Raw genomic sequence first — 13,420 nt, 5'->3', positions numbered from 1 at the left:
AAAAGTAAGTCTCCCATCTATTTTTAATTTCATTATCTGTAACTAAAGTTCTTCCCTCTTCATTCTTAATACACCTTACCTGTTCTAGATCTCTTGATTTTCTTTCCCTACTCTTGGCAATCTTATAAATATTTTGCTCTCCTTCCTTCATCTCAAGGCTCTTATAAAATTCTTCAAAAGCTTTAGAACGAGCTTCACCCACAGCTCTCTTAGTTTCCTTCTTAACCATACGATACCTCTCCCAATTTTCTTCATTGTTACACAAATGTGTGGCTTTAAAACAGTTCTTCTTATACTTGATTTTGTCCTGTACACTATTATTCCACCACCAAGACTCCTTATCTCTCGGACCAGAACTTTTTGATTCTCCCAAAACTACTTTTGCAACCTCCCGTATCTTTTTAGCCATATCCTCCCACATGATGTTAGCATTTCCCTGAGATTCTTAAATTCCTTTATACAAAAGATTTCGCTTGAAAATATCTTGCTTCTCACCTTTTAATTGCCACCACCTAATCCTTGGTGCTACTACTTGTTGACATTTTTGAATTTTACTCATAATACACACATCAAGGACTAGGACCCTATGTTGTGTCGTTACAGCATCTCCGGGGATCACCTTGCCATTTTTACAAAGTCTTCTATCTGTGTTTCTAACCAAAAGAAAATCAATCTGTGACCTTGAGGCTCCACTTTTGTAAGTGATGAGATGCTCATCTCTCTTCTTGAAACAAGTGCTGGCAATCTTAAAATCATACACCAATGAGAAATCAAGAAGAGTTTGTCCTTCATTGTTTAGCTCTCCAAAACCAAAACCACCATACACCCTCGCATATTGACCAGCTTCCCTCCCGACATGCCCATTAAAGTCTCCTCCAATAAAAATCTTTTCACTCTGTGGTATGTGTCGAATCAACCCCTCCAGATCCTCCCAAAATAATTCCTTAAGACTGGCTTCTGTCCCGACTTGCGACGTATAAGCGCTAACAATATTAATAGTCTCACGTCCAATTATCATTTTTAAAGAAATAATTCTGTCTCCAATTCTACTAACTTCTACAACGTTCTTCTTCCATTCCTTATCTATAATAATGCCTACTCCATTGCGTGCACTTACTTTTCCTATATACCAAAGTTTGAAACCTTAAATATCCTTAGCTTCTTCTCAATGCCATTTTGTTTCTTGCGGGCAAAGGATACTGAATGGGTAAAGAAATTATTCTCATCTTGAACCCACATGTCAGAATAAAGAGAATGGGCAAGCAAGAAAGAGATGTCCCAAATCACAGCATGATTCTGATTCTTATAAAATTGATTCTTCATAATAAACCTCTCCGTAAATACAGTTAAAAATCAAGACCGCCTTAAAGAAGGGAAACATATATGGTGTAATTAACCATAACCACACAGACATTTTTTCCTAACTACATCACAAGGTCAGAATCTTGAACTTCCATGTACATCTTGGGCTATTATTACCGCTACCTAAGCTAACCTATGGTGCCACAACTACAATATTATCATGTAGATTATATATATATTATATATACAATATTATCATGTAAAATGAGTGAAACTTGCCAACCTCATTAGTTTTTTATTGAGTTGAGTGAGTTAGATATATGGTTAATCTATAAAAACAGTAGGACCCGATTTTAGAAAAATAAAATAAAATAAAACCCAACCGCTCCATTGCTAATTTCGTCATGAGGTCTTGACATTCGTGGATCTTACCGAATCCATTTGAGAATATATGGATAAGAGCTTCTGTGGATACAAATTGATGTTCTTCTGCTTGCAGAAGAGTCGCCGATGCGTCACATTCTTAGCCAACCCAACTTTGGAATCTCTTGGCCCCATTATTGCCCATGGAATCCCACTACAGGCCATTATTATATGCCCCGTTTAAATATATATATATATATATATATAAAGATATTTTTAGTAATTTTATCTTTAAATTATAGATTCATGAGCATTTAGCATCTTAAATTTATTTTTAGTGCAATATTTTCCTCCAACTTTTAAAATTGAAGCAATAATGCTGCCCTAGCCATTAATAAAAATTAATTTTGATGGTTAATTAATCAAAAAATCATAAAAAATGAACTCAAAATTATAGACAAGGATCCAAAAAAATTACATAAAAAAACATACTTCAAAAAATTCGTTCATATTTTCAGGACCAAGAGAACCTCTTAAAAGATATCTTATGAAAAAGATTAGAAAAAGTAATAATACTCATATATAGTAAAAAGAGATGGTTAAATTATCCCAGAAAAAAAAAAGACAGATATTTAAATGTATTATATAGTTCTCCTAACTAACCTAAATTGGTGTCCCAAAAAACAAAATAAAGTAACCTAAATAGAACCAGCACTAGTTAAGGACCTAAGGGATTTACGGAGTGGAAAAGGACAAAAGAGGAAAAGGAGATGGCAATTAAAACATCAATTCATGCTTTAAATATTCTTTTATATATATATATATATATATATAGAGAGAGAGAGAGAGGAGACATATCAATGATATCATGCCGTGTAGTTATAAATATAAATTAATTTTATTTTTGAAGATGATAGAGATAGAAAAGATAAGATTAAAGAAACAATGCTCTACTCTGAAAATAAAATTATTAAAAATAATGAAACATAAAATTTGATTTGATTGATTTGATAGAATTGATATAAGAATTTATTCTAATAATAACGTGGTGCAATGGATTCATATCAGAAATTATCCAAATAGAGCTGATAGATTAGTTTATGCAGCGCTCATAACTTGCCAATTCCTTTTTTCGTTCCTTTGAACAAATCCCACCTTGCTTACAAGAGGGGGGTATGTTGCCAATTCCTTTGATTTAGTTACGTTATAATTTTTATTCAAAAAAAAAAAAACATTCTTCATTATCTCTGGGAAATGGGTAGACACATGATAAACGAAAAGTAAATGCAAAACAAAAAAAAATCTAATTAAAAATTTAAGTGAATATTTTATAATCAAAATAAAAAGATGATGAAAAACATTATATAAACTTTCGTTCAACTAGTAAAAAAATTGTACTTCTTAATTAGAAGTTTCAAATTGGAGCTTTGGAAATAGTAGCATTGGAGGTAGAGCTTTTATTTAAAGAAATCCTAAGTTGACCAGATTTAGATTAATTTAAGCTTTCATTCAAGTCTCTTTAACTGTGAGACGGTCTCAAGATAATAGAAAATAGTTTTCAATAAGTCTACAATTTAAAATAAACAAATTTTAATAAGTTTATACGGAATTTGAGCCATAATTCCAATATTAACATAAATTAAACAGTCAAGTTTACAGTTTTCATCCAAAAACAATCCCACATATTTAACATTAACAAATTAAACAATTTGAGTAATTTAAAGAACAAAAACCAAATGAGGAAAATTAAAAAATAAAAATAAAAAACTTGGAAGCTTGAAGGCATATCACAATAAGCACAAGCAAGCTTGAAAAACACGAGTCGAAAAGGGGGGAAGAAAATGAGCAAGCCAAAATTAGTAGTCTGACAAATTTGAATTTGGGTTGCAGCAGTCGAGAATAATTAAAAATAATAATAAAAAATAAATTTACTGGGTTGCAATTGCCGAGAGCGAAGAACACGAGCATGAACCCAAAAGACGTTGAAGATGTTTTAATTTGAACGAGGGAGACGAGATGCTATAGGAGAAAATACGTCTTATATGGCCTTTTAAATTTCAAAAAGACTTAGAATTTGTTTGGTTTCTGTTCTCATTTTTTATTTTTAAAAACTGTTTTGTAATATAGTTTTAAAAAAATTAAAATAAAATAAAACAAAATTGAAATTTTGTTCAATTTTATTAATTGTAAAACAGTTTTAGAACAGAAAAATAGCTTGATTGTAATGGTTATAAGCGGTTAATGTTGATGATTTGTGATAGGAATTAGTTAAGATGATTATAATTTTCAATACTTAAATATAGTGTATTTTGAAAACAAGAAAAATAAAATGAAAGCAACTTAAAGTTGTTTCTATTTTTTGCTTCAAAAATTAAAAAAATAAAAAATAGTTTTGGAAACAATTAAATTGGAAAAATTTATCCAAACAATTTTTAAATTTTTCTGTTTTTAAAAACAATAATTTTAAAAACTGCAGTTCCTATTAACTGTGATTTTTTTGTTACATCACAATGTTTTAACCATCGACACATCTACTATACACCTGCATTTCACCAGCTCTTCATGATCTGAATCAGCCTCAAATGATTATTGTAATGTATTAAACATTAGGAATACATATGTTTAAGGGGGAAAAATGAGATATCATTAGATCGATTGGAAAGGGTGGTTCGAGTATGGCAGCATATTTTGAGTGTGTTCAGATGAAAAGTTAATTGTAAAATTTGAGTTATAGTAAATTGAAGTCTGCAAACTAAAATTAGGATAAAAGTTAGTAATAGTAACATGATTATTTATGTTTGAATACTTCTTTTTGAAAAATCATTTTGACAAACTGAAACTTATTTGAATGATATAATTTAAAACTAATTATATATATACTGATAAAAAATAACATGAATTTTATTTTATATATATATATATATATATATTTTGTTTGTGTGACTAATTTGCTTCAAACGTGTTACTATATTTGAAACAATATAATAACTGCAGATTAGGGAGAAAATCAATGATAAAAAAGGTGAAAAAAATTAACAATCAATTTTTTTAGAAAAAACAAATATATTAAATAAAAGTAAGAAGATGATAGTAAAATAACATTTTGAAACATCCAAGATGAAAAATTAAAATGCGAAAAGGAAATAATCCTCATCTAGAACCTTGATGGGGATCAAGGTGAAGAAAGTGAGTAAGCAAGGAAAGATGTCCCAAATTTGATCTTTCATAATAAGCTTCTTGTGAATGCTGTTAACAATCGAGACCGCGTTAAGAAAGGAAACATATATGGTGTAATTAACCATAACCATGCAGATTTTTCCTCCTAATTAGATAACAAGATCTGAATCTTGGACTTCCATCCACATCATGGGCTACTTATTACTGCTACATACCTAATTAAGCTAGCCTAAGGTGAAAAATAGCGATAACTACGATATTATCATGGAGAATACTCACGTACACATGAAACCACTAAGAAGTCTTATATATATAGGATTTATTATTTGCAGCTCCCATGATCCAGTCTCGAGCTCAGCTTGAGGTATATATGCATTAGTTCATCGGACTTTAGAAGTCTTGATGCTTTTGCAGGAGCTGATTCCTGTGCCTCCGTTGATGCCGGTGAATAGCATGTGACACTGATCGGAGGAGGCGCCGCCCCCGGGCAGACCAAGTTTCTGATATATCTTCTTTAGCTCGTCGTGGTCCCGAATTCCGTCCTTGTTAGTGTCTCCGCAGATCCATGCAGCCTCACGTGCTCCATCACTAAGTTCGTCAGGTCTTGACATTTTATGTCTGATTTGGTTTCTCTCTCTCCCTTCTCCTGCCTTACCATAGCTTGAGGGAGTCATGTATGTGCATATATATAGAGGCTGAAGTCGGGCGGGTCTTACAAGTATGGGTCGTGGATCTTACCGAACCCGTTTAAAGATGGATTAGCGCTTCAGAGGATACAAATCGATGTTCTTCTGCTTACGTATGAGTTGCCGATGTCACATTCTTGCCTTCCTAACTTTGGAATCTTGGCTCCATTATTGGTTATGGAATCCCACTACAGGGCATTATTATATGCCAAGTACAGAATATAAGATATTTTTAATTATTTCATGATAAGGTTTAGGAAATAAAAGTAGTTCAAGCTGATAGTGACTACTCCTCTAATTAAAAAAAAATCAATAAAAATTATCAGTAACTTTCACGATTGATCTTCAATTAAAACTAATTTATTATCTTAATTACCTTCAATTTTTTGCCTATATAATATCTCTGTGCAATGCAATTATGAAGGCATTGGCCAAAGTATATTTTTAATTTTTTAACTTTACGTAATATTTTATTTTCAAATATTGATATATTAAGTTTTAATTTTTAAAAAATATGATTGGCAAAAAAATTATTATTCAAATAGATTTGGATTTAATGAGTGATCTAAATTCACTTATTCAATGAGTGTTACACGTGACACGATAACAACTGCTTGATTTAATTAATGGAAGGGCCGTGAGAGATATCTTGTCATATAATACTTAGAAAATATCAAATCTCAAGTTTGTGGAAGGAACAACATATATATATATATATATAGGAAGTGTTATATATAAATATATATATATATATATATAGGAAGTGTTCTAATTGTTAGTATTGTTTTGGATTTTTTGAGGGAAAAATATCTTGATAATTTTGAAGTATTAATGAAATCTAATGCCTGAAATTAAGACAATCAGTATGCAAGTAAATTTAGGTTACTCATCGAATTTAAATCCATTTGAGACTAATAGAATAAGCGTTAGAACTAAAATGTAATATATGAAATTAAAATAGTTAAATTAAAATCTTATATAAAGTTAGAGAATTAAAGATGAACTTTTGCCAAAAATAAATTAAATTTATCGCGAAGATCGGCATTTCTTTGCAACTCATCACCGTCTTGAAATCTGACCCTAGTCAGACTGCTCTCTTCCTCTCTAAGCATGAAAGCTCTTACGCTCTCTTCGTGTACTATTTTTGTGGCACGAAATTTTCTCTTCTCACGCTCTTTGGTGACTACTTTACTCTGAAAAACAATCATATTCCATCCATGATTTTGATTATATGTCAATAATCAAGTCATTAGATTATATGTAAAAGTTAACAAAGGGTATGTTTGGAACAAAGTTATTAATACTTAATTAATAATCAATCTCACAAAGAGTATGTTTGGAATAAAGTAATAGCTACTTTAAAAAAATTCGGTCACATTTTTAGTGCCAAGAAAACCTCCAAAAAAGATATCTTATGAAAAAAGATTAGAAATAGTAATTCTCATGGTAAAAAAGAGAGGGTTAAATTCTACAAAAAAAAAAAAAACAGAGAGAGAGATAGCTAAAGGTATTATAGTATTCTTCTCCTAACAAAGCTAATAGAATTTTATTAACCAGCAATAATTAAGGACGCGAGGGATTCGTGTGGAGCGGAATGGGACAATACAAGAAAAGAATATGGAAATTAAAACATCAATTCATGCTTTAAATATTCTGATAGAGATGATAGATTAGCTTATGCTTCACATAACTTATCAATTCCTTTTTATTTCTTTGATCAAATCCCACCTCTGTTACAAGAGGTGGAAACTTGATGAAAAGGGTATGTCGGAAACCATTTTAAATTTGGTTATGTTATAATTTTCATTCAAAAAAAATATTCTTCATTATCTTCCACATAAGAAATGAGTGGACACGTGATACACGAAAAGTAGATGAAAAAAATTCCTTAAAAATCTAAGTGAACATTTCAAAGTAAAAAGATAAAGATCATATGCTTGTTCAACTAGCTAGTAAAGAGGTCACACCTTAACCTGAGTTCTTGAGTTTGAACTATTGAAATACAATAACATTGAAGGAATGGAGAGTATTAATTAAAAGAATCCCATCTTGACTCAATCTAAATTAGTTCAAGCCTCTATATATTAAAGTCGCTTTAACCTGATATGAGGTAGACTCAAGATAATGCTCTAAAAAAAGTGGAAAGATGAAGGTCACAGCGAAAGGGTAACAAATTTTGCCAATTCCAAGTCATTGTTATTGTCAGTACAATTTACTCCTTCTAGTCTTATATAGAACCCTTTTAACAAACTTATAAGAATTAAAAAAATCAATTAAACTAATTGTTACTCCCTTTTAACATTCCACCACTATTGACTTGAGGATACCTAACGCATTTGAAAAAAATTGAGCGACAAATTAGTATTTTAACCTTTTTTTCAAAAGGAATAATAAAATATGGAGCAATGGTATAGTTGAAAAAATTACAAGAACTACCCAATGCCTCATGTTTCCCCTCATGTATTAAAATGGAGCACTGTTGTCTTTCCATTAAATAAAATTACAAAAAAGACTAAGAAAATTATATAAAATGATCCATAAAATTAAAAAAATAACCTTAACAAGAAATTAATACACATTAAGTCCTCTAAATTACAAATAAATATCAATAGTCTAATGTTTTTCCTTATCAAAAAATACCATTTTAACTAACCACTTTAATTAATTGGCTATTGTGTGATTATCAAATCATCAATGTTTAAAAACACTGATAAGTAAATAAAAATATTGTACTTTTTTTAATAAAACCTTATTAAAATACTAAATATTTTAATATTTAATTTTATATACCATTTATAAATATTCCTCTAAAATTTATAAATCCTCTTTAAAATATATTAAAAAAATCAACTAGTTTTTCTGAGATTTATAGGTGAAGAAATTTCTCAGACATTTGAAAAAAGGTGCAAGATAATTTAAGCTACTTGAAGAATTTTTTTTTTGTTTTTTAAAGAGACGGTGACAACTTTTGGAAATTAATGAAGAAACTTGAGAAAAAATTGAAAATTCTTGAAGACTATTGAACACTTTTGAAAAAATGTGCAAGTAGAGATGAGGGAAGCATCTTGGGTGCTCATCAGGGTGATGCAATCTGGACCATCCAGATTTTAAATCTGGATGGTCCAGATGTAAAGAAATAATTTAATATTTTTATTTTATATTTTTAGAAATAAAAATTTATAAAAATTATAAAAAAGTTTTAATAAATATTTGTTTGACTAATCTAGTCTATATTGAATTTAGAGTATCTAATTTAATATTAAAATTTTTATATTTTGATATATTGACTATCAAAATATATTCTATACAGTTTAGAAAAATATTTTTTAACAGTTATAATTAAAATATTATACATTTTATTTTTTAATATTGTATTCATCAAAATAAAAAATAAAACTTTAAATTTGGACCTTGCAGATAAATATTTGACATCGAATATGAATTGTCCAAAATACGTATAGATAGTCAATTTAAAAAGTTATAATATTAAATTAGATCACCTAAATTAAATAAATACTATTCATATTGATAATGAACCTATTTATAAAAAATTATAAATTTTTATTTTAATAAATATAAATTTCAATTTCAATTTAAAAAATCTGGGCCATCCAGATTTAATCTGAATGGCCCAGATTTATTTTTATGGATGAGCACCAAGCACCGAAGACGTACTAGAGATGAGCAAGTGGCTCGCTACCCAATACAAACCAGCTCGTGCTTGCTCAATTTGGACGAGGCCGCATAAAGTACTTCAAAACTCATGTAAGTGAAAAGAATACCTTATCTAATCATCTATACACGTTTGCTCAACCGTACCTCGAATAAAATTATTTTCAACAGGAGGATACTTATTAGTAATCAAAACAAAAATAATCATCTATACAGACGCCACATGCGCTCCCCTGGCCTACTTTCTTCTACATTCTTTGCTTTCTTAGCGTGGCTGTCGTTTCACTTATCTCAACTTTGAAGTCTAATTCTCTCAAGTCTAAGCCTCGCTGTCGTTTCTGCTTATATTCTTCTCTTCTCCTTACAACCTTAATTTTAGAGCCATCAGTGGTGGAGGATAGGGTTCGATAGACAAGGGCTTCTAAGGATCGTTGGGGGTTGTGGCTATCGCTGCCATTTGTGGGCCTCGGAGAATGTATTACATAGAAGTGGTAACATTTATAATATTATTATTTATAAATGATGCTCCAAAGTTTATAAATATTCCTTTAAAAATTAACAAATCAACTAGTGTTTAGATTTATAGGTGAAGAAATTTTTGAGACTTTTGAAAAAACTTATAACATAATTCCAAGTTATTTGAATATTTTTTGAAGAGATGGGGAAGACTTTCGGAAATTAATGGAGATTCTTGAAAAAAAAAAAAAAAGATTGATGACTCTTCAAGATTGTTGAAGGCTTTTGAAGAAATGTGTAAGTATAGAGATGAGCAAGCAGTCTGTTTATAAACCAGCTCGTGCTTGCTTGAGTTGGGTGGGTATGAACTTGGCCATTAGCGGAAAAAATGAATGGGCTAAAAAGTGGGTTAGCCTGTCTACTACACAACAAAAAGTCTTTTGGGTTGTTTTCACATATGATACCCTACGGTAGGTTTTTTTAAAAAAAATTTAAAAATGCTCGTGTAATTTTATTTTTAAAAAAATATATATATATTTTTCTTGTGTTGGCCTACTGCATATTTAATTTCAGATGTCATAATCATTTAAATGATTTAAATACATAACATTTTTTAGCAAATAAATCATGATAACAATATATGACATACTATCAGCTTGTACAAGAAATTTTATATATACAATTAACGTAAGTTAATGAACGATTTCATATACCAAAAATCAAACTAGAAAATTAAAAAAACTAATAAAAATCTATTAGAAAATGAATGAAATTTATAAGCAGAATCACTTTCTCTCAAGCAAAGGAGCCCGGCAAAATAAAGATAGCTCCTCTCACCTTAGTGGGAAAAATCAAATTAAAAGACTTACATTTTGCATGAAAATTAATGTCATATATAAGAATATCAAAGAGTACAAAAGAAAAGGCACAAGCAGCTATTTACCAATTTTTTTGTGATTTGTACAGCAAAATAAGCGTCAAATTAAACATCCTAGATATCAAAATCACGTTGAAATAAATGAAATTGAAAAAAAAAGATTAAAGGGTAAAAATATCCATGAATTTTTCCTTTAGCAAAGGATAGTGTAAGAGTGCCCATAACGTTAATTAAATGGGTGCAAGAGTGTCTAAACTATTAAATTGCTCAGACCTTTGTTAATTTTTGCTGTTAAAAGCTGAGTGTACTTGCCACTTGTCAAAATTGACTACTTTAACCATTTATGTGGGGGGTTAGTGGGTGCATAATCTGAACCATGCAAATTTTTATAAAAATTATGAAAAAATTTAATATTAAACTTGCATTGTCTAAAATATAAGATTAAGGTGCATTGTTGCCCTTGAACTATTCTTCGAGAAGCACCTTATGTCATCAAATATTTGTTAAAGCAATTTCACCATTTAAGTAAATAAAATGTAGTATATTTGCCCTTAATGTTAAATATCCCAACAATGATAGTTAAAATGCTGACTAAGATTTAAAGTTGACTAAAAATGCCACATGTTATGCTAAGTGGATTTGAGAGGTGTATTTTTGCTCCTAAATTATTCTTTAAGAAGTACCTAGTGTCCTAAACTATTTGCATTGTACTGATTTTGTCCCTAAAGTAATTAAAATGTAATATATTTCTAAACATCCTCAAATAACTCGAGCAAATTTCTTTTTTGCTCCTCTTCTTTATTTTTATTAAAATATTACATTTAATTATGGATGTTTGGAAAGAAGAAGAAACCACGCAGGATTTAATGATCAAATGACGTGGGAGTGAATTATTGGGTAGAATCTCTTTCTATCAACTAGTCATTCCCAACATTTTTAATTATTGCTTGTTTATGCATTCCATTGTCAATAGCCCCACCTATCCCTTCCTTTCACTGTTAGTTCATAGTTTTTCTTACAGTTAAAAATGTTATCCTCCCTCCCCAATTTAAAGTCGGTATTTTGGATGAGCCGAACTTATTTTTATTTTAATTAAACTTAAAGAAGCATAGAAAATAAATTTTCCTACTTGCTTGAGTTGTTTATGGATGTTTAGAAATATGCTATGTTTTAATTACTTTAGCAACAAAATTTCCATGACGTGAATAGCTTAGGACATTAAATTCTCCTCAAAGACTTAGTGTCATTCAAATTAATTCCAAACAACAGCATAACCATCAAGTTCATTATCAAATTAATAACTTGACAATAACCCATCAAGAGTAAAAGAAAACCTTTCCATTCCTTTTATGCATTCTTATTGCTTAATGAATCACCACAAACCAAATTATAAGCAACTTCATACTCTACAATATATCAACAATTAAGTTTTTCATACTCTACTATATATCAAAAATTAAGTTTTTAGGCAATAATCAAGATAACAGTGTATATTTAAGTTTCAAGTACATTTAAGTCAATTAAACAATTTGACAATTCTTAATTCATTCTTATACTTCCTTGTAACCCATCCTCAATTATAATTCATAATAGACCATATTAACAATTGTTATGCCTCCTTTAGACTTATTAAGGTACTATACAAGAATACTATGTAATCCTTTCTCCTACTTTGATATTTTAAAATTTCAATTGATAGTTCAAGCCACTTATCCTATATATTCCTCCAAGCTATATTATGCCAATTTAACAACATTCTTTCCACCAATTTCTTCTTTCAAGTATCTCCAAAAACATCTTGAGGGCATTCTCCATTAATAAGACTGTTAGTTAATAAAAAAATATAGAAAAGGACCTAAAGAAATTTAAAAACTTAATCAATATTGAAAATATAATTGATATATAAAAAATTACAAGTTATCTATAAATTTTTAAAAAAATAGTTTGAACTGTTAATATGTAAAAAATAATTTATAAATTTTAGATGAATATTTATATATGATAATATTTAAATTGTTAAATTTTATTTTCACAAAACTTTAGGGTATCCAGCACTTCTAAAAAAGACTTCAAGGGCAAATTAAGACCAAAAGATATGATCAGAGTCCTATTTGTCACTAGGCGTGGACACCACGTACATGCCAAGTCGCAAAAAAAAAAATTAAAAAAAAAAAGGCAAAGGTAATGGCTGACTAAAAGAAGGGATTTTTTTCCTCATCAAAAAAATGATTTAAGGGAAAAATTGCGCCAATTATTAGTACAAAGTGCCAAATATTCTTAAAAAAAGTTCAAGAACAAAAATGTAGCTTAACCTTTTCTTTTATGGTAATTGAAGCATCTTCAATTAGAATTTGAGATTTATTAATTCTCATTTAGGTCCTTGTTAGCGTCTCAGAAGACATTGAGCTGTTAGTGCCAATGGATGAAGATATCTCATTATTTTATTTTCCTGGTTTAATTCTCTCTAGCTATTCTCTTTCTCCCTTCTCTCTTTCTTCTTCCCCGTCCTGCATCACAATCTCCTTTGGTTTCGCTGCAACTTCTTGTAAAGTTTCGCCAACCATGTCACTATAATTCTCATGCAAAAAAAAAAAAAAAAGGCTAGCTATTATAAATTTGTGAACACTACTCGCATTCCCACTGTATGATTCAAATATTACGGATGTGATTTGCAGTGATTTAAAAAATAAAATATGAGCATTGAACTATTTTTTTTTTTTTTTACGGATTTTCACATGAAGATTTTATACTACGGTTTCTTGTAAAAAAATGTTATGCACTCCATTTCTTTAATTCGTCTTTGCCCTCGTTAAGCTTCTATAGCAAAATTACTTGTGGGAGAGAAGACTAGAAAATTTAAATGAAAAAGGATAGAACAGAAAAAACA

Source organism: Prosopis cineraria, unplaced genomic scaffold (genome assembly GCF_029017545.1).
Source record: "Prosopis cineraria cultivar Desert tree isolate PC_DT_omini unplaced genomic scaffold, ASM2901754v1 PC11, whole genome shotgun sequence".
NCBI classification, from domain to species: domain Eukaryota; kingdom Viridiplantae; phylum Streptophyta; class Magnoliopsida; order Fabales; family Fabaceae; genus Prosopis; species Prosopis cineraria.
This window is presented reverse-complemented; position numbering follows the sequence as displayed.